The following is a 23508-nucleotide window of genomic DNA, read 5'->3' as shown; positions in this document are numbered from 1 at the left end:
GTACTTTATATGTCCATTCATCTGACAACTATTTCTTGAGTGCCTACCACATCCCAGGCACTACTGCTGGAACACTATAGCAGCTTTAGCTTATCCTGTTTCTATCTGTCCCTACCAAGACATTACAATGATGAGAACTAGGTCTTTGTAGCTCCTTTGAGTGCTTTGTATTTTGGAGTAAAAAGTTTCCGATGGAGACATGAGTAGATGGATAAATGGATGGCTTCCCCAAAACTCAAGTACTTCCAAAAGTCAAAATTGTTATTTCCCTTGCTGCTTCCCCAATGTTCATCTTCTCTCAGAAGAAAGCCAAAGTTACACACACTCCTCCTAGAGAGTAACTCAGCATAATAAATCAGGTTAGGCCTATTGGGAAATAAGGGATTCGAGTAAAAGGAAATCTTTGATTAAAAATGTAGTTCATTATTCAACACTCTTTGCTAGACAGCAAATATAAAGGCCATAAACCTTGTCTTAACTCAATAATTCAAACAGCTCCCCAAGCACAGGATAATGCAAACTGACTCTTGAAACTGAACCCAAGAAGTGACTCACTGGTCATAAGTACACACCATGTCATACTTGTGCAATGCTATCAGTGTGACAAGAGTATCCAAATGTCAAAAGCAAAATGAAAATGAGTTTATTAATCTTATCCAATCCCCAAATTTTAAGTTTCCCCCTATTCCCCTTTTCAACTGTAACTCTGTGTTTCTTAGTACTAAGAGAAACCTTTTCAAATTAGAGGCAAGGTTTGATAAATCAGTCTCCTAGGATGGATCAGGCACCCAGAGAAATACCACAAATACTATCTAGTTGAGCAAGATTAGTTATGAAATAGCATTATGCCTGAAGACACACTACTCTCATCATCATACTGAAAATTTTCATGACATTAATGAATTTGCGGCTAAATTTTTGCCAGCATCCCTTGTAAGGTACGTACCAAATGACTTTGCAACAATTTTCTGCCTCTATAATCATTTAGTAATTGCAGCAATAATACATTTGTTTCACCCTAACTGCACTTTTTGGACAATGCAGGTAATATTCATTGTGTAAACCCCTGTTTCTGTTGTTTTAAAGATCAAACATCCTTGCACCTGAGAAGCACAGAGGGGCTGGTTTCCCTGGCAACATAATTTGCTTCCAGTTCAATGGAACATCAAGTCCTTTTTCATGGGTTCACTGCACTGAGCAGCCAATCCTAGCTCAGAGAGTCCCACTTCCTTTGCAAAGCACTATAAAAAAATCTGTTGCTAAGGTGTTTTTGTTATGGTTAAATGAACCTCTTAAATATTGATTTTAATGCTTTCAATTTTTTAAACTGCTCTGCTTTCAGCTTTTTCTTAAACACATAGGACACAGCTCCTCTAAGCCTCTTATTCATCTGTCCTGGCTTTTTCATTTCAATGATGCAAATCAGCTGGCATCTTCTTTTGTAGATTTTTTTCAACTGAAAACAACCATCATTTGACTGAATGAGGATGGGCTTGGGAGAGCACCTGCTTTTCCAACTCTGGCGTAATGCAATCCAGAGCCCCAAGAAAGTAAATGCCCTTCTAAATTGGCCAAACTTTGACTTCTAGACCTAAAATAAAGATACCTATATCATGGTTGAATTTCTGTTTAAGCTAACAGCCTTGAACCATTCTGGCAAGTGTCTAGCTTTGGTAACAGATTTTCAATTTGGTTCTACCCCGTGTCCAGTCCTTCAAAATTCAACCTCTGCACCCATTTCAGGGGTATCCTGTTACCTAGTTGGAATTCTTGTGAAATGTTGTCCATCAGGATAAAAGAAATATGTATGAGGAAACACCTTACAAAATTAGATTTAAAAAAAATCCAGGTGGGTAGATTTAAGGAACTGCCTACAGTTAGTAAGTGGGCAAGAAACTGTTCAATAGCAAAATCCCAGTGAAACAGCCTGTTGTTGCCAAAAGACAGACAGCAGCTCAGGGTAACATATGAAAATGAAATACAGAAAACAAATGCAGGTAAACAGCTTCTAAAAAATGGTAGAAAGACATTCACTATTGGATATAGAGGTTTACTCCCTCATCTCATTAAAACTACCTTCAAATTTTAGAACTTTAGACAGTGGATATTTTGCAGAAATTATTAAGAAAATACTATGTCAGATTTGAAAAAATAATAAAGAGCTAGAGTGCCTGTATTTATAGAGATACAATAGCAAGTAAGAATAGAAATAGCTATGATAATGAAAATACCATTGTCAAATTTCAGGCAGAACCCCCCTGTCTTTAAGACTGAACTTTAAATGAAAGCAAACAGAAACTGAAGACTTAATTGCATAGTAGTCACTGTGTCAAAAACCAACAAACCCAGTGTGATACACAGTTCAACATGGAGTAAAGAAATGGACTAGGCATGCTAGAGAGTTATGCAGAGGCATGTTAGAAGAAAAAAGGACATAGGTATGAACAAGAGGAAGGACAGGGTTAAATGCTACCTTAGACATTCTTGATTAAAGGCTCCACAAATATTCTGATAAAGAAAAATTGATAGTTATTTCCAGACATTACAAGTTGTATTACATATAATTTGTTTTCAGTTTTATAGTAAAGAAGCATATAGTAGGTTGAGTGGTGGCTCTCAAAAAGATATGTTCATATCTTAAACTCCAGGACCTGTGAATATGATCTTACCAAAAAAAAGTCTTTGCAGAGGTAATTCAGGATCTCAAAATAATATCATTCTGTATTCTGCAGGTGAGTCCTAATGACAAGTGTCCTTCTAGAAGACACAGAGGAGAGACCCACAAAGAGAAGAGGGGGAAGGCACGTAAAGACAGAAATCAGAGTTATGTAACCACAAGCTAAGAAACACCTAGACCCATCCAAAGTTGGAAGAGGCAAGGAAAGATTCTCCTCTAGAACACTCAGTAGGAGCACAGCCCTGTCAACACCTTGATTTTGGACTTCTGGACTCCACAACTGTAAGAGAATAAATTTCTCTTGTTCTAAGCCACCAAGTTTGGGGTATTATGGTGGCCATGGGAAACTAAACAGGAAGTATATACCATGTATACAATGCAATAATCTTTTGGGGGTTTTAAAGTAAGCGTATGAAGCGAAAATTGCATAGAGTCTAAATTACCTTGAAAATTCCTTGTATCACTCTGAAAGTATAGTCATAAATATCCAGTATAGCTCATTTTGATTTCAGTATTTGAAATGGCTTGCTGTTTCTTGGTTGAGCACCCGATGCAGAAGCTGGCTTGAGTTTCATATATATTTTTTAATCCTAAATTTCTAAGCACTAGATTTTTAATCAGGGAGAGATGCTCACAGCTGGAAGGCACTACAGAGCCCAGACTACCAAGAGAGCATCACCCAACCAGTTCTAAGTAGTTTTTCCATAAACTTCTTTGCTGTAGACAGGTAAGCAACATGCTACAGAGGTGTCCCACCACCTTACTCAAATGAGGATTATGAAACAAAGGGACTCACATTAAATGAGCAACAAGGTCTTAAATTCAGAATGTATTTGGAAAAAAAAAAAAAAAGAATCTACAAAACCTAAGCACAAAAGTTCCTCATACACTTATGTCTTTTTATGTGGTCCTAAAAGCCCTAAGATGGCCTGAATCTTTGTAGGAATATGGCCATATGCAAAAGTAGAAATACTTTAATGGTATATTAAAGTGGTATTTTTTTTAAGATTTTATTTATTTATTTGACAGAGATCACAAGTAGGCAGAGAGGCAGGCAGAGAGAGAGAGAGAGAGGAGGAAGCAGGCTCCCTGCTAAGCAGAGAGCCCGATGTGGGGCCTGATCCCAGGATGCTGGGATCATGACCTGAGCCGAAGGCAGAGGCTTTAACCCACTGAGCCACCCAGGCGCCCCTAAAGTGGTATTTCTAAGAATAAAGAATATATATATAAAATAAAGGATATTATGACAGCCAACCAGCCTTCAAGATGGCCCCCATGATCTCCACTTCCTGGTGGTCATGACTTTCTATAGTCTCTCCCCATGAATGTATGACAATAGAATATGGAAAAGGTGATGATGGTATGTCACTTCTGAGACTAGTTTATATCGTTTCTTGTGGCCTTGCTCTCCCTTTTGGATTGTACACTATGGGGAAAGGAATAGTCATGCCATGAGCAGCTCTATGGAAAGAGGAGGAATTGTCACCTCCAGCCAAAAGCCATATGAGTAAGCCTGCTTGGAAGTAAATCCTCCAGGCCCAGTCAAGCCTTCAGATGACAGTAGCCTCTGTTGACATTCTAACCACAGTCTCTTGAGGGACCCTAAGCCAGAACCACAAAGTTAAGTCACTCCTGGGATCCTCACATGAGAAACTGTGAAATAATACATGTTTGCTGTTTTAAGCTGCCAGCTTATAGAGTAATTTATTACATGCCAAAAGATACCTAATGCAATTTCATCTATAAATGAAGTAAATTTTCATTGACAATTATCATTCATATGAACATCAAGTCTAATTTAGTGTATAGGTCTCAGGAAGCATTAACAGGTGTTTTATTGAAAATACTCAAAGAGCTATAAGGAAGAATAAAATGGTCAGATATTTAAAGGCCATTTGTACAATGGGCTGGAATTCAACCTTCCATGCTCCAAATGGCCATTGAGGGAACAGCCATTCTGTTCAGTTCACCTCACACATAGTGCAGTTCTGTTCATTGTAAGGATAAAGGGGTGGTCAGGCCCATCTTTGTCTCAACCAGACTTTTAGAGCAGAAATTCTATATACTAGGGGGGGGGGAGCAAGATGGTGGAGGAGTAGGAGACCTAAATTTCGTCAGGTCCCAGGAATTCAGCTAGATAGCTATCAAACCATTCTGAACACCTACAAACTCAACAGGAGATCGAAGAGAAGAAGATCAGTAATTCTAGAACCAGAAAAGCAACCACTTTCTGGAAGGTAGGACATGTGGAAAAGTGAGTCTGAGGGGATATACCGGAAGATAGATCATGGCAGGAGGTCTGGCTCCTGGCAAGCAGTATGCAGCAGAGCACAAAATTAGAACTTTTAGAAGCCTGCTCCACTGAGGGACATCACTCCAGAGGCTAAGCGGGATGGGGGGGGAGCCCTTACAGGAACAGTGTGGTCTCAGGTCCCTCAGGGTAACAGAAAGACCAGGGTGTCTGAGTGTGGCAAAGCTTCCATTCCAGGTATCAGAGTGGGGAAGCCAGCTGCAGAGACTGAGCCGAGGAATGGGCTCTCCTCTGGGTTACCTTAAACCATGATCCAAGGCACAGTCAGGCTGCTGCTCTTCAAGCAGGGCCCCCACAAGCAGCAGATCCGGGTAGAAACCCCCCTTCCTCCACCAGGAGGAGCAGTAGGGGCAGGGACGCACTGCAGGAATCCGCTGGGCTTAGAGACTCCAAATGCAGCTGTGTGCCAGAGATAGAAATGCTTGGTCATAGGCTGGGTGTGCACAGAATGTGGCTGGAGACCAGGAAGATAGGAGGGATTGACTGCTTTTCTCTGAGGGAGCACTGAGGAGTGGGGTCCCAGCTCTCTGCTCCTATGGGTCAGAGATGGGAGGCCGCCATCTTCCTTCTCCTCCTCCAAAGCTGTAAGGAAAGCATTCAGGGAACAAAAGTTCCCCAAGAGCAAAACCGAGCAGATTACTTACCCTGGCCCCTGGCAAAGGTGGTGCAATTCCTCCTTGGGCAAAGACACTTAAGAATCACTGCAACAGGGTCCTCCCCCAGAAGATCAACAAGAACACCAAGCTAAGACCAAGATTACCAATCAATGAGAACTACAAAACAGCAGTACTAGGGGAATACAGAACAAAGAATTCGTGGCTTTTCCCCCATGATTCCTTAGTCTTTCAAAGTTAAATTTTTAAAATTTTCAATATTTTTTTTCTATTTTTTAATCATTCCTCTTTCCTATTTTAACCTATTTTAACTATTTTATCTTCTCAATACCTTTTAAAAAATCTTTTTAAATTTTCATTTTTATAGTCATATTCTATCCCTTCATTATATATAACCTTATTTTTTGTATGCATATAAGTTTTTCTTTCTTTAAAATTTTGGGAGGCAGTTTCTTCTAACAGACCAAAGTACACCCAAAATCAAGGGTGTGGCTCTGTTCTTTCACCAGCCTAATCATACATTCTTTTTTTCCTTTCTTCTCCTAGTGGTTTTGGGTCTCTTCTGATTTGATTAGTATATATTTTTCTGGGGTGATTGCTACCCTTTTAGTATTTTGTTCTTTTCATTCATCTTTTCTTCTCTGGACAAAATGACAAGGTGGAAAAATTCACCTCAAAGGAAAAAAAAAAAAAGAACAAGAGGCAGTACCAACTTCTGGTGAACTAATCAATATGAACATTAGTAAAATGTCAAAACTAGAGTTCAGAATGATGATTATAAAGACACTAGCTGGGCTTAAAAAAGCATAGAAGATACTAGAGAATCCCTTTCTGGAGAAATAAAAGAGAAGGAGAGATAAAACGCTTCTAGGACAAACAAAAACTTAAAGAATTTGCAAACACCAAACCAGCCCTACAAGAAATATCAAAAGGGTCTTCTAAGCAAAGAGAGAGCCTAAAAGTAACCAACCAGAAAGGAACAGAGACAATATACAGTAACAATTAGCTTATTGACAATACAATGAGACTAAATTCATATCTTTCAATAGTTACCCTGAATGTAAATGGACTAAATGCCCCAATCAAAACACACAGGCTATCAGAATGGATAAAAAAGGAAGACACATCGATATGCTATCTGCAAGAAACTCATTTTAGACCCAAAGACAACGTCAGATTTATAGTGAGGAGGTGGAAAACCATTTACCATGCTAATGCTCATCAAAAGAAAGCTGGAGTGGCAATCCTTATATCAGACAAATTAAATGTTAAGCCAAAAACTATAATATGAGATGAGGAAGGACACTATATCATACTCAAAGGGTCTGTTCAACAAGAAGATCTAACAATTTTAAATATCTATGCCCCTACATGGGACCAGCCAACTATATAAAGGAATTAAAAACAAAATCAAAGAAACACACTGACAATAATACAATAATAGTAGGGGACTTTAACACCCTCCTCACTGAAATGGACAGATCATCTAATGAAAAGGTCAATAAGGAAATAAAGGCTTCAAATGACACATTGGACCATATGGACATCACAGATATATTCAGAACATTCCATCCCAAAGCAACTGAATACACATTCTTCTCTAGTGCGCATGGAACATTCTCCAGAATAGATCACATCCTGGACCACAAATCAGGTCTCAGACAGTACAAAAAGATTGGGATCATTCCCTGCATATTTTCAGACCACAATGCTTTGAAACTAGAACTGAACAACAAGAGGAAATTTGGAAAAAAACTCAAATACATGGAGGCTAAAGAGCATCCTACTAAAGAATGAATGGGTCAACCAGGAAATTGAAAAATTTTAAAAATTCATGGAAACAAATGAAAATGAAAATGAAAACACAACTGTTCAAAATCTGTGGGACACAGCAAAGGCGGTCCTGAGAGGAAAGTATATAGCAATACAAGCCTTTCTCAAGAAACAAGAAAGGTCTCAAGAACACAACCTAACCCTACACCTAAAGGACCCGGAGAAAGAACAGCAAAGAAAGCCTAAACCCAGCGACAGAAGAGAAATAATAAAGATCAGAGCAGAAATCAATGAAAGAGAAACCAAAAGAAGAGTAGAACAAATCAACAAAACTAGGAGCTGGTTCTTTGAAAGAATTAATAAAATAAATAAACCCCTGGCCAAACTTATCAAAAAGAAAAGAGAAAGGACCTAAATTAATAAAATCATGAATGAAAGAGGAGAGATCACAACCAACACCAAAGAAATACAAACAATTATAAGAACATATTGTGAGCAACTATATGCCAGCAAATTTGACAATCTGGAAGAAATAGATGCATTCCTAGAGACCTATAAACTACCACAATTGAACCAGGAAGAACAGACCCATAACCAGTACAGAGATTGAAGAAGTTCTCAAAAATCCCCCCAAAAACAAGAGCCCAGGGCCAGATGGCTTCCCAGGGGAATTCTATCAATCATTTAAAGAATTAATACCTATTCTCCTGAAACTGTTCCAAAAAATAGAAATGGAAGGAAAACTTCCAAACTCATTTTATGAGGCCAGCATTACCCTGGTCCCAAAAGCAGACAAAGACCCCATCAAAAAAGGAGAATTACAGACTAATATCCTTGACAAACACAGACACAAAAATTCTCACCAAAATACTAGCCAATAGGATCCAACAGTACATTAAAAGGATTATCACCATGACCAAGTGGGATTTATTCCTGAGCTGCAAGTTTGATTCAACATCTGCAAATCAATCAGTGTGATACAATACATTAATAAAAGAAAGAACAAAAACCATATCACACCTTCAATAGTTGCTGAAAAGGCATTAGACAAACTACAGCATCCTTTCCTGATCAAAATTCTTCACAGTGTAGGGATAGAGGGTACATACCTCAATATCATCAAAGCCATCTATGAAAAACTCACAGTGAATATCATTCTCAATGGGGAAAAACTGAGAGCTTTTCTGCTAAGGTCAGGAACACGGCAGCGATGTCCACTATCACCAGTGCTATTCAACATAGTACTAGAAGTCACAGCCTCAGCAATCAGACAACAAAATGAAATAAAATGCATCCAAATCGGCAAAGAAGTCAAACTGTCATTCTTTGCAGATGATATGATACTTTATGTGGAAAACCCAAAAGACACTACTGCAAAACTGCTAGAACTCATACAGGAATTTAATAAAGTGTCAGGATACAAAATCAATGCATAGAAATCAGTTGCATTTCTATACACCAACAGCAAGACAGAAGAAAGAAAAATTAAGGGGTCAATCCCATTTACAATTGCACCCAAAACCATAAGATACCTAGGAGTAAACCTAATCAAAGAGGCAAAGAATCTATACTCAGAAAACTATAAGGTACTCATGAAAGAAATTCAGGAAGACACAAAGAAATGGAGAAACTTTCCATGCTCGTGGATTGGAAGAACAAATATTATGAAAATGTCTATGCTACCTAAAGCAATCTACACATTTAATGAATCCCTATCAAAAAACCATCCATTTTTTTCAAAGAAATGGAACAAATAATCCTAAAATTTATATGGAACCCGAAAAGACCCCGAGTAGCCAGACGAATGTTGAAAATGAAAACCAAAGTTGGTGGCATCACAATTCCAGACTTCAAGCTCTATTACAAAGCTGTCATCATCAAGACAGTATGGTACTGGCACAAAAAGAGACACATAGATCAATGGAACAGAATAGAGAGCCTAGAAATAGACCCTCAACTCCATGGTCAACTGATTTTCGACAAAGCAGGAAAGAATGTCCAATGGAAAATTGACAGTCTCTCCAAAAATGGTGCTGGGAAAATTGGACAGCCACATGCAGAAAAATGAAACTGGACCACTTCCTTACACCACACAAAAATAGACTCAAAATGGAGGAAAGACCTCAATGTGAGACAGGAATCCATCAAAATCCTTGAGGAGAACACAGGCAGCAACCTCTTCGACCTCAGCCGCAGCAATTTCTTCCTAGAAACATCACCAAAGGCAAGGGAAGCAAGGGCAAAAATGAACTATTGGGACTTCATCAAGATCAAAAGCTTTTGCACAGCAAAGAAAACAGTCAACAAAACCAAAAAATAACTGACAGAATGGGAGAAGATATTTGCAAATGAGATATCGGATAAACGGCTAATATCCACAATCTATAAAGAACTTATCAAACTCAACACCCAAAGAAAAAATAATCCAATCAAGAAACGGGCAGAAGACATGAACAGACATTTCAGAAAAGAAGACATCCAAATGGCCAACAGACACATGAAAATATGCTCAACATCACTTGACGTCAGGGAAATACAAATCAAAACCATAGTGAGATACCACTTCACACCAGTCAGAATGGCTGAAATTAACTAGTCAAGAGACAACAGGTTTTGGCAAGGATTCAGAGAAAGTGGAACTCTCTTACACTATTGGTAAGAATGCAAGCTGATGCAGCCATTCTGGAAAACAGTATGGAAGTTCCTCAAAAAGTTGAAAATAGAGCTACCGCATGACCCAGCAATCACACTACTGAGTATTTATCCTAAAGATATAAATATAGTGATCCAAAGGGGCACACGTACCCTAATGTTTATAGCAGCAATGTCCACAATAGCCAAAGTGTGGAAAGAGCCTAGATGTCCATCAACAGATGAATGGATAGAGAAGATATGGTATATGTATACAATGAAATACTATGCAGCCATTAAAAAAAAAAAAAAAACACAAAATCTTGCCATTTGTAACGACATGGATGGAACTAGAGGATATTATGCTGAGTGAAATAAGTCAATCAAAGAAAGACAATTATCATATGATCTCTCTGATATGAGGAATTTGAGATGCAGGGTGGGGGGTCAAGGGGGAATGGAGGGAAAAATGAAACAAGATGAAACTAGAGAGGGAGATAAACCATAAGAGACTCTTTTTTTTTTTTTAAGATTTTTGTTTATTTATTTGACAGAGAGATCACAGGTAGGCAGAGAGGAAGGCAGAGAGAGAGATGGGGAAGCAGGCCCCCTGCTGAGCAGAGAGCCCGATGCGGGGCTCAACCCCAGGACCCTAGGATCATGACCTGGGCCGAAGGCAGAGGCTTTAACCCACTGAGCCACCCAGGTGCCCCCCATAAGAGACTCTTAATCTCAGGAAACAAACTGATGGTTGCTGGAGGGGAGGGGGGTGGGAGCGATGGGGTAGCTGGGTGATGGACACAGGGGAGGGTATGTGCTATGGTGAGAAAAAACAAATAAAAATGAAAATAAAAGAAATTCTATATACTGATATCTACCACAACTTCTGGCACAAGGTATAGATGACAGGCATTTAAAATACTAATTCACTTCTAAAACAATTTCTGATTGCTCAAATGTCAGCTCCATGAGATAGAAGGTGCTGAGTGTCTCATTTATCACTGCATCCTTGAAGTCTTACAGAGCTCCTAGCACATATAGGTGGTGAATACAAGGGATGGATGGATGGATGGATGGATGAGATGGGAGGGAGGGAGGAGGAAAGGAGGGAGGGAAGAAGGAAGAGAGGGATGGAGGGAGGGAGGGAAGAAGGAAAGAAAGAAGGAAGATCCCAAGTTAATTTGGTACAATACTTATTTATCAAGCTTGAAATTTTAACACAGGAGCCATGAGTGAGGAGAAAATAAATACTTGTGCTTTAATGCTTAGAACTGTAGAAGATGATTTACAAATATTTGCCCAAGACTATGAAAATGAGAGGAGGAAAACATGATACTAAGAAAGCTGAAAAGTATAAGAAGAATCTTAAATGTTATTTCAGCGAGAAATCCCTTCTAACCAATATGCTACAAGTGGTATACCGGGCTAACAAGAATAAATACATAAGAAAATTTGTGACCCAAGGCTTGCCATTCCAGATTCCTTCTACTTTCACCCCCCACCAAACCACAACCTCTTCTTCCTCTTCCCTGAGGTACTCGGTTATCTCAAATTATCTTATCAAAGTGTATTTTTGAGAAAATGTTTTACTACTTTATTAATTAGGGTAACACTAGATGTGGTAATAGATAAACCCCAATTCTCAGTGGCTTAACACAATAGGAGTCCAGTTGCCATGGAATGTAGGGCAGAGGGGAGCTGTTTCACATAGTTATTTAGGGACTAAATGGATAAAGACCCTGCTGTCATCAACTCTTGACTTCCTGGGTGTGGAAAGTTACCCAGCAGGTAGAGGAAAAGGGCAAGTAAATAATTACAGAAAAGGTTGTCATAGGCTAAGCCCAGAAATAGTTTACATCACTTCCATCCATATTCTGCTGTCCAGAACTCCATCACAGCGCCCCAGAGAGATGCAAGTAGGGCTGGGAAATACAGCCCCTGCCCAGAGAGCCCCCTCTATGCAAACACTCTGCGTGAGAAGTGAAAACATGAATCTCTGGGGACAGCTAACATCCCCATTCACATAACTCCTTCATACAAAAGTATCAGTACTTGATAACAACTTAAAGCTTAAAGCTTAACGCTTCCAGAAGAAAATTTGTTAGCAGAAATCAAGACTTTTAGCTAAAGGGGTAGTTTAGATAGAACTCCAGGCATCTAAGAATAGTACTGGCTTTCACTTATCTTTATGGCCCTTGGGCGTAAGTTAGGGCTGGTAAGTCCTCTATGTTAGGTCACTAAAGGAACAAAGAAGAAATGTAAAGAGAAAGGTTTTCAAAGTGGGTGATAAGTAAATACGTGATACTCCACTTTAACCCCAACTGTAACAGAAGCAATTAGATGGAATCATAAGTCATAGGCTACTTAAGAAAATTGTGTTCATAATTATTCCTTCATCTCCTATAAGTGACTTTTAATGATCTCCCTCTTTCAATAATTGCTATGTTTCTAACTTCCCAGTGGTCCTGCATATTCAAATGAATTATGATGAAGAGCTGCTAATTATAGTAATGAGAATTAGGAAAGGGAAAAATTCATAAATATAATACCTGTGACAAAAGTGGGCCAAAGCCTCAGTCAATCACCTCCAGAGGCCCAGTGAGAAAAATGTGATATGTCAATGAACATTCCCAAAACCTTGACCTATCCCTCCTATTCATGCACCAGCACTCAAAGGGCACACGGAATTTAATATTTCCCCACCAGCTCCTCTTTATTTGAAGTCATGACAACTGTAGGATCATGGTGTCCAGTCATTCAAATGACCACACAGCAAATGGAAAGAGTATGTTTTAGTGATAGAGACAAATTCCAACCGTGCCATCTAAAAAGAGGCAAGGTGGCTGCTTCTGTTCTTAATCCTGAGGTGAAAATTCGCTCCACACACTACATTTCCAAGACTCACGACTCACGTCAGAGAAAGCCAGCACTCAAGGGTCTTCACAATAGTTTGACCTGAACATGAAGTGATTATTAACAAACACAAACTTTGTAAAATCATGAACCCAAAACCAACCCTCCATTGTCTCTGAGATAAAGGGAAGTCCAGATTTGCATTTCCCATTATACTGAGCTGTTCCTCAGGAAGCCCTAAAAGGAAGCGGGCATCCACCTTCTGTAACATGTTATGGTGTGGGGAACCGATCATATACCTAAAGACAAGGACTCCAGTGGGAAAGCAGGAAAGTGAAGGAAACAAGACAAATGTTTATCTCCTCAGAGTTGATAGTCTTAAATCAAGTTCCAAATGTGACATGACTGAGGGCATCCACAGTACAAAACCGTGGAAGTAGGAGACCTTGGGAAAAGCCAGGGATGAGCGGTTCCAGTGGGACCAGGCCATGTCAGTTAATGCCAGTTAGTGGACAAGAATTGAGCTAAATATCCAGTTTGGGCAGTTACACAGGAGCAAAACTGGATTTCGGTGTCCTGTGATTAGGAATTTTCAGAAATAGACAGAAAAGCAGGGTCTGCTTCTCTCAGGAATTATATTGGCAAAACTTTCTCCATTGTGATACCCTTGAAGGACATGGGGAAGCCCACAAAGTCTTCAGGAAAATGCTGACCTACAGGTAAAAGGCAAATTCCAATGCCTTCAGCACCCCAGCAGCAGTTTTCTTTACACTAGGCTTCTACCCTCCAACTAGAAGCTAGCAAGAATCAGCTTTACTTGCATGAGCTTTTGAACTCATCTTAACAACTACAGCAAAGACCTGGTCAGGGCAATGACCAACAAAATGTTTCTAAAATTATCTATGGCTTACTTCCCATAATCGTAACCTGCTCATTCAATTGTTTCTATCCAACTCAAAAAATATGAATATTTAGTAAAATTTATTTAGCACTTGCTCTATGCCAGGCATGTTCCAAGCACTAAGGATATGTTACTCAATGAAATAGACATTGTCACTTGTGGATTTTACATGACAGTGGGAAGAAATCCTAACCCACTTTCCACTGTATTCATAACCTATTGAGGTAAATACAACTCTTCTCTTTCCTTCAATTTTTCATCTCATGAAAGCAGTTAAGCACCATATATTTAACAAGTGCCCATAACAGGACAGAGCAAGTGACAGAAAGATGAATAAGGTGTGATCCACAGTCTAGTAAGGGAGGCCACACATTTATAGAAGTTTATGATGTAGACACATATTATGGGCTTAATTGTGACACATACACACACACCCCAAAAAAGACATCCTGACATCCCAACCTCCAGTATCTCAAAATGTGAGCTGATTTGGAAATAGGGTCATTGCAATAACTAGTTAAGATGAGGTCAGAGTGGAGTAGGGTGAACCCCTAGCCCAGCACAACTGGTCCTTACAAGAAAATAGCCATATGAACACAGAAACACCCAGGGAGAGCACCACATGGCTACAAAGGCCATGATGAAATTAACTGCAAACCAAGGGATTCCAAAAATTGCCCAAAAGACCACCAGACGCTAGGTTCCAGAGGAATCATGGCCCTATGACACCTTGTTTTCAGACTTCTAGCCTCAAGAACTATGAGACAATAAGTTTCTGTTGCTTGAAGCTACCCAGTTTGTGATCATTTGTTTTTTAAGAGCCCTAGGAGAATTATATACCAGGTAAGTATTTTAACATAGCTATGGAAACAGGAAGAAACAACTGTACCTGTGATGAGTGGGGAAGGCTTCCCACAGGTGATGCTATGTGCACAGTGCTTTGGAATATAAATAGGACCTTTGCCAGACACATGGGGACGTCAAGATGCAAAGGTCCTTTTACACGGTGCCAAGGATGAAAAATAGATGTTGAAATAATGGCAAGCAATTTGGTGGAGCTGCCAAATTCCAAAGCACCCAGAAGGTCCTAGGTACTCTCCTAAGTGATACACAGAAGATGCTCAGATGTAGAGGACTATGGGCAAGGGGCTAAGAGGTAGATAGCACAACTGGAAATTCAGACTCAAATTATGCTGGGGCAGTAGGTAATGGAAATCTTTAATTATAAGCAGATGAACAACATGATCATGTTGAATTTTTTGGTAAAGTCTCTTTGGCAACATCGTGCTGAATACACTTGAAGGAGTACAGTGTTAAGTTGTTTCCAAACAGATCAGGAAGCACTCAATTATACTATGTGTGATACTGTGATATAATAAGACATACTTACTTGACAGTCCCAGTTCCAGGCTCAGAGTTTCTAAAACACTTGGAATTTCCTGAGTGACTGAGGTGAGAGGAGCATCTTTTGCTACTCATTGTAAGCCCCCTTCAACCATAAGTTTATGCTAATGGCAGACACTTGGAGGATGGGGACTGGTAGCATGGCAGTGGGAATACGGGGTGAAAAACAAAATTATTAAGTTAAGAGGTAGAACAGATGAGTGATGGATGTGGAGGGTGCAGGAGGCTTGAAACAGTCAAGACTAGTCAAGGGTACTGATGCCAGAATGTGAAGTTCAAATTTTGTTCCAGCCACTTCTAGTTGTCTGACCTTGGACAAATTACTCAACTTCCCTTGCCAGTGTCCTCAGCTGTGAAACAAAGATACAAGCAGCATAGGGTAGTTGGTAGAATTAAATGAGTTAATACACAGATGGTGCTTAGGAAAGGCCTGGGTCATATTAACTGCTTTGTCTGCATTTGCAATAGCGGCTAGCAAAATGTAGGGAGAAAATTCTTGGGCCGGGAAAATGAGGATTAAATGAGGATTATTATTATTCACAAAAACAAAAAGTGTTATGAGAGTACACAAGAAGAAGCGATTAGCTCCTGGTGAGCAGCAGAGGAAGCAAAGACAGACAGTCAGAAAGGGAAAGTCAGCCTGGGGAAAACGGATGACGTAGGAAGGTGTCAGGGTCACACGGAGGAGCTGTCACAGGTATGTCGGGAGGGAAGGTAGAGCAGGATCACAAAAGCCTGTTAAGACCACGCCAACATCTGTGCTGCAGTCAACAGAGCTGAGCTTTTCCAACAAAGGTGCTCAGGTGGCTCCCTGGCCTCCCCCCCCCCCTTTTTTTTAAACCCTCTATGTATTTCCTTGAGGAATTACCTCTTCTTCATCTTCTTCACTGACTAGTCTGTGGGAATTAAATTAAGAGGTTTTGCCTTCCACTGGCCAGGAGCTGGGTACCCAGTCCAAGCCAGGCTAAAGGGAACCCACCTCTCTACAGTGGAACCAGGAAAAAAGTGAGGGAAAGGCTGAGTGAGGCTGGATTCCCTGGTAGCAACCCCAGTGCCGAAATCAAAATGTGAAGCCCTTCCAGCCCCAAGACCTTCAGGGCAACCCAATTTGACACTTTCTGAGCCAGCTGCTTCTATCCTACAGGCTCTCCTGTATTGCTGCTGTAAACTCCCTTTTGATTTAAATTAATCAGAGTTGGTGTCTATTACTAACCACCAAAGACCCTTAACGCCCTAAGATAGCTTCAACAGATAGGCCTTTCTGACCATTTCCTTTCAGAATAGACATACCAACCCAGCAAGAAAATAGCAGAAAGCTGGAAGACGATGCTCACTGCCTGGCAACCAAAGTCACTACCTGTGGCCTAACAAAGGCACAGGCCTTAGAGATTAGAACTAGTTCTCTCCTCTTTCCCTTAGAGGAAGCTGAACCCTAGTTGTATCTCTTGTCTTTGGTAGTGTGTGTGTGTTGTGACAGAAGTTATAATATGATCTAGATTTCCTACCCACATCAATCACTTTAGTAATTATTTTTTTAGTTTTGTGGACGCCAAGAAAGGGGTGCTGTTTCCAGAAATGGGTTCCCCCTTCTGACCACAGTGCCCCTGCAGGAGATCCACTGACTCTGATTCCCCTCATCACTACCTCATTGATGTTAAGAATAAAAGAACCTTCTCAGATCAGATCAGCCTCTCTCAGCTCTGAGCCCAATTGTTCCCTAGGGCTTTTTTCAGCCTGGATTAGGCTTCTAACCAACAGCCTTTAGCACTGCCTCAGGCAGAGACCATTCTAAAGACAAATCTATACTTCTATCAGAATGAGTGTTCTGATCCTTTCAACTTCTCTTTCTATGAGCATGGTTGCAATATTCTTGATGCGTCATTTGAAATTAGGCATTCTTTGCCTGACTGACGCTCTATGCCTTTCAAATTTATTCACTCAAACAATCCATACTGAATACTTTCCCTGTGTTAGAACCAAATGCAGACAGGTTGTTCCAGCCCTGGAGGGAGGGAATGCTGTTCATTTTGTATCCCATGTCCACCAGAGCACCTGGCACAGGAAAAGAAGTCCAGAAAAGTTTCCTTGCCAAAGGAAGGTTTGCTTCACTAACAGGTTTCTGGAAAGCAGATCTCAGTGACCTATCATAGGGTCCTAGCTGACCCTCAAGTATTGGGGTATATGGAGCAAATGGAACTCCGAATCCCAGCCTGGCAAATCCTTGCTCCACCCCTTCTGACTGTGTGACCTAATGCACCTTTGAAAGTCTTAGTTTCCTCTGTAAAACAGGATTAGTAATATCTGCCTCATGAATTCATTAAAAGAATTAAATAAGAAAATGCACACACAAAAAAAGAAAATGCACAAAAATCCTTTAGTACCATACATGGCACATAGTGTTTAATAAATGTGACTTTATCAGAGTCCCTGGGTGACTCAGTCAGTTAAACGTCTGACTTCAGCTCAGGTCATGATCCCAGGGTCCTGGGATCTAGCCTTGCATGCTTTGCCCTCTCCCTCTGCCCCTCCACCCCACTAATGCTCTCTCTATCTCATATAAATAAATAAAAATCTTTTTAAAAATTAAAAAATAAACATGACTCTATGTAGTACAGATTTTATAATCACAAATCCTGGCACATAAGAAACATAACTATTTCCTATAACTCAATTTAATTTTTTACTTTGAACCCCTAGTCCACCCAATATGAAAAATAAAACTCAGATAAATAGAAAAAGTGCCTCTTGTCCCTCTCCTCCTTGAAGTTGTCCTTGAGTTCCAGACAAGGCCACCTTGGTGGTGGTGGGAATGGGACTTAATGCCTCCTTCTAAGACTATAACTCATCTCACCCAGCCCCTGACACAAGCAATGGGCCCTGTTTTCTTGACTTGCTCCCTGGAAATAGTGATCCACAGAAATGCCATGGCACACCAAAGGCAGAGTCTATGTCACAACTTTCCTGAACACATCCCCCTGTGCTATCTAAAAGACTCCTTCAGGTCTCAGATGTGCACTCTCATTTGCTGTCTGTGACTCATTGAAGAAGGCCATCAGAACTTTTGGATGTCCTAGAGGACCAGTGAGTATCTGCAGAGATCTCCAAGATTTTCTCCAATGTAGGCATGCCTAGCAGTTGGTTCTACTATACAACAGTACCATGATGGCAACAGAAATTCCTCCATAAGATCAGTTATTTCCTGATCATCCTTCAGGATGCCAGGCATGGACCCTCTCTACTTTTATATCCCTAATCAAAGTGGGATGGGGGGGGGGGCAATTGTGTCTCCCTTGTGGGGAACAAGAACAGGGCACAAACACTAGAGAAGGAGAGGGGAAAGGGCAAAGAGGAAAGGAGGAAAAAAGAAAGGAGAGCCAGAGAGCGGAAAGAGCAGAGAGAAGAAAGAAAGACAGGAGAGGGGAAAGGAAAAGAGTCTCTATTGCTCTCTACTTCTCCCCTCTCTTCCCCTGGCCAAAAGGTCTTTACTCAAGGAGGAGAAGTGGAAGAGGATCAGAGAGGAGAAACGTCAGGAAGAAACTCGATTGGAGAGAATTGTTCTGACTCCTCATATTTACTTCCTCAATCCTTGTTTCACTCTTGTATTTTGCAATTCGAAGCTAAGATCTGCCCCATTTTCCACAATTGGCTTCTGAGGGGTAAGTGGTGGCTCAGGATGATTAAGGGAAGGAAGGAAAGAAGAATAAGGTTAATCCAATTAACCTCTGACATCAGTAAGTGGAAGACACCATAAGAATGGGACTTGGGTCCAGATGTGGAAATGTTCCTTGAGTGTCTACAGGAAAGCCCCCTGCACACCTACCAGAGGGGGAGTTCCATGACTTTAAGTTAAGAAAGTCCGTCAGGCTCTTGGAGGAGAGAGGATGTGAGACCTCCAGGGGGCAGGAGATTCAGGATGAGAGGACAAGCTCTGGACTGTCCCTGAGCCAAGTGTGTCAATGGCTCTCAAAGGGCTTTTATTTTCCCTTTATCTTCCAGATGGTTCCTGCCTGTCTCCCTTATCTTGTCTATACTGAAATCTCTTGAGTAGTGTCTTGACTTGGGGAGCAAGTCAGCTGTTTGGCTCTCTTACTGTGTGCTAGCTCCTTCAATCACATATTCCAGGACTGCTGGCGGCTATTTATTTTTCATCTACAGATGGCTTCATAAAAGCCATTCTCCTTCTTCTGAAAAAAGTCCAAGCAGTAGCTAGATATTCATTTAAGATGCAAATCAGGTTATGCAGGTGGCATAAAATCACAGCAGGCTTTCAGAACCACAGAGGAGGGTGGAAATGACTCAAACACCTCCGTGGCTTGGGGAAAGCACAGCTCCTCCCACTTGCTCTCCTCAAGATCCCGGAGATGGCCTCGGCCTCTGCAGTGGTGCTGTAGCTTGTTGACCTCTGCCCTAGATCATCACCATCTAAGAGGATAAAGCTCAGTTCTAACAATCAACTAATTCTGGTCCTAAGTAATATGTGAAAGGAAACTTTAGTAATCTATTTCTTTTTAAGTATAGGATAAGGAAGGAGGGGGGCTAGAGTTCATATATCTCTTTATAAATAATGCAAAGTTATAAGATGAGCATAAACAGCATAAGCTATTTTCAAGTACAAAGTCTGTAAGTGGAAACTTACTCTCATTTATTCCTCACAAGCGTGACAGGGTCCCTATTTGGCAATATTGGCCTGTGTTGAATGGGCCTGTATTTATTGGCCTATGTTGAATGGGCCTGTGTTCAGTCAAAGAAACTATATTTGTATAGCCTATAATCCAGAATTTTTCTTTGTTCATTTTAGCCTTATGACCACTACCTATTTTCAGCTTGAATTAGTAACTTGATCATATTCAAGAATTTTGTTCCAGAACAACTGTTACGGCACATATTGCTGGTGGTTGATGATATACTTCTTAAACCCTCACTGGTCACCTCCACACCATGATTTGAGAGCAAATGCTCAAGAACCTAGCCTCTTCCCTGCTCTGTACTTGAATTTCCTCCATGAATGATGAGTTTTGATTTGAGAAGTTAGAAAATAATAAAATTTGGAGGGGGCTATACACGTGCTGGCAGGGAGGGGTGGTCGGAATTATAAAGGTTAAGCAGGGAATTATAGAACATCCCTTAAGTTTGGGGACCCCAAGACAAGGGGGGCTTGTGCTTCAGTTCCCAGAGTATAGCGCAGACAGCTTGTGGCTTTGCAGAAACACCTCTGATCCAGCTTGGTATGAGGCTAGCAAGAGGCCAGAGAACATCTGAAAACTTCTAAGTGGTGTCTGTCCATCCCATCCCGCACCCACACTAGGCCCCAAAATGGCTCAGAAGAGACCAGCTCAGACCTCAGAGATATATACAGATAGAGGTCAAAGAACAAAGCGCTGTAAAGACAAGGTTTCTCAGTGCAGACAGAGGGTTTTTATGGACCACATGGCCCTGTGTCCCCAGCAAGGCTGGATGTAAACCCCAAATGGGTAACTCATCCTCTGAGGAGAAGTGAAGTGGAAGAAAGGGGAGTTTTCCAAATGAGCTGTTTAACTAAAAATCCAGGACATAATAAATTTACCTTAGGTTGATGAGATCAGATCTTTTCTGCAATTCAGAGAAACAGGGGCTCAAAATCCAAATTAAGAGAAGTCACATAGTAGTAGTAATAGTAGTAATAGCAGTAGTATAGTTGTAATACAGTAGTAGTCATCCTAGTCATAGGAATAGTAACACAGTATCATAGTAGCAGTAAGTATACAGTAGAAGGCAGTGCTGGGGGTAGGAGCACTAAACAGCAGCTAACATTTAGGGAGTATTTTCTATCTACCAGGCTTTATTGAAGTATTTTATAGAAAAGTGCTCGTTTAATACTTAGGAAAACCCTATGAGATGGGAATTTTTCTCCCTTTTACAGATGAGAAAACAGACCTAAGAAAACAGTAAAAGCTTGAAGAAAGAAAGACTCAATGAATATTTGTGAAGTGAATAAATGGGTTCGTTTGTGAAATCAAACACCAGAAGGAAGTGGTTCCCACACAGAATCAGAAGGTACGGGCAACTCAGAGTCACCAACCAAGATTATTAGTGCTCTGTATTTAGAAACCAAAGTCAGGGGAAGAACTTTTAATAATGATTAATAAGAAGACAGAAATAAGGAGATGGTAACCATCACTGGTTAACTCACTGACTCACCTGTTTTATGTTATAATTTCCTCTACCCCTTCACATCAGTTCACAATGGATCCCTTTACTCTTCCTCTAACATCATGTTATGAGCTCTATCAACTTCCAAAATGAAGTTGCACAGCAAGTAGTAGGCAAGGCTGGGGGGTGGGTGGCGGCCAGCAGGAAGAACATGTCATTAGGCCCACATGGGCGAATGATATATGAGATTTGGGGAGCCCAAAGCTACTCCTGGTCCAGACATGGCCCCACCACCCAAGCCATGGCCCCAACCCTTTAGTGATAAAACCCTGTCGTTGGATGGCTTTTTCTCTAGGCAAAAGTCGTCAGTGCTACCTATTTACTTTATAGGTAGAGTGATGTTAAGTTAAAAAAAAACAAAAACAAAAACAAAAACCCCACAGGGGAGGTCTGCAGTCCCAATTAGGATATGAACTGAAGCGATTTTTCAGTGCGCGCAGACTCCAGGCCTCCTCTTCTGAGAGCAGACAGGCACGGAGGCCCCGGCTGGTCCTGCCACCTAGCGGCACGCTTGTTCTGGGAGCCTCCCTCAGCCTGAAATGAGGGTGCCCCGCCATCAGTTAAATTATTCCATCTCACAGCCTATGAATTTCAATAGATAGACCATCTGTTCACCTTCTGTGTGGGAGTTCAATCATCTTCTTGGCAGCAGTATTATTCTACAGCAATTACCTATGTCTTTATCACCCCTCAATGAGCGGCAGCAGCATCTCTGTAAAACTGACAAGTTTTAAACCAGTTTCTGTAGAAAGGACGGTCTCTATGGTTAGAACACGAGAAAATATCCTGGTGTAAGTGTCGGGGGGTGGGGGGGGACCTGCCACCCAATGAAATGGGCAGGCTTTCCTTTGAGCCGCCCTGTAGAACCGTGGAGCCTTTGTTTCCAGCTCAGTGAGGTAACAGGACTGGAAAGAGGAAAGGCCATGCTGAGAGAGGAGCCTCACAGGGTCATACAATGCAGCCCGAGGGGAGATGGTTCTCCAGCTCGGCCACCCAGCCTGCCACATGACTGCGTGCATGGGCAGACACCTTCTCTGGGCCTCAGTGTCCTCTTCTGGAAAATGGAATTGGTGACCGAAGATCTTCTCTTTAGCTCTGAAATTGGAAGATTCTAGTGGATGGAGAATGGGAACCTACAGCGCAGCCCACGCCCAGCTGTACCACTAACTTGCTGAGCTTCGTGGAGTTGCTAAGTAAAATCACAGCTATAAAAAGAAAAAGGCACAACCCCAAAGTGATTTGAATGCTTTTAAAATTTGGATGATTATTAATGATATTTTCTGGCACAGTACATGAGAAAGGAAACAAGGGCTCAGAGGGGCTAATTTGCTCAACATTACCCCTACACTATGGGGCAGCTGGGGTTTAAATCATGCCCAGTTCCAAAGTCCAAGCTCTTCAATGCTGTGCCATATTGGAAGGCTGCATGAGAAAAGGAGAATTTCAGGATAAAGCCTAGATCTAAAGAAAGTATGGAAGTCATTTTAGAGGAAAACATACACGCTCATCTCATAAATACCCAGCATTAACTTTCTTTTGGTTCAGTTCTGGCTACTTGCCATCCAGCCACATAGGCAAACAAGCTGACTACGGGCCTAACAGTGCTATGTGCTCCCCAAACCCTGTTCTTTTTCTTTCTGGGCACATACGAACATTAAATTTTTAGCAGCCCTTATAGTTAGAGTGGGAACAAGAGATTGGGTTCCGGCCAATGGGATGTGGGCAGAAATTCTGTATACCATCTGAGTGTTGCCATAAAAACCTGTGTGTTCTACCCTCTTTCCCTCCCATTCACGCAGCTGGAAGTGAAAGACTCTGGGATAGCAGCCCTCTGGTAAGAGACAGAATCCCTGAGTTGTCAGGGTGAGGGAAGCCTTATGGAAAGCCACCCCATCTGCCCTACTCTGTGACAAACTGAGACACAAACCTTTATTCTGTATCCTCCTGAGGTTTTTAGGTTGCTTGTTTTAGCTCTTTAAATGTGGATCATAATATTAAGGATATTTTCAGTAGAATACTCCTAGTCAGTAGGCTGTCCAGTAGTAACAGTAGTGGCCCGTTATATTTTGTCTGCCCAGGATCCAATACTCTTTCTTCTTTCTTCTGAATCTGGATCCCAACACTCCTTCTCTAGCACCTTGATTTTCATGAACTT

This window comes from Martes martes (genome assembly GCF_963455335.1).
Source record: "Martes martes genome assembly, chromosome: 7".
Lineage (NCBI taxonomy): Eukaryota > Metazoa > Chordata > Mammalia > Carnivora > Mustelidae > Martes > Martes martes.
Note: the sequence above shows the minus strand (reverse complement) of the source record.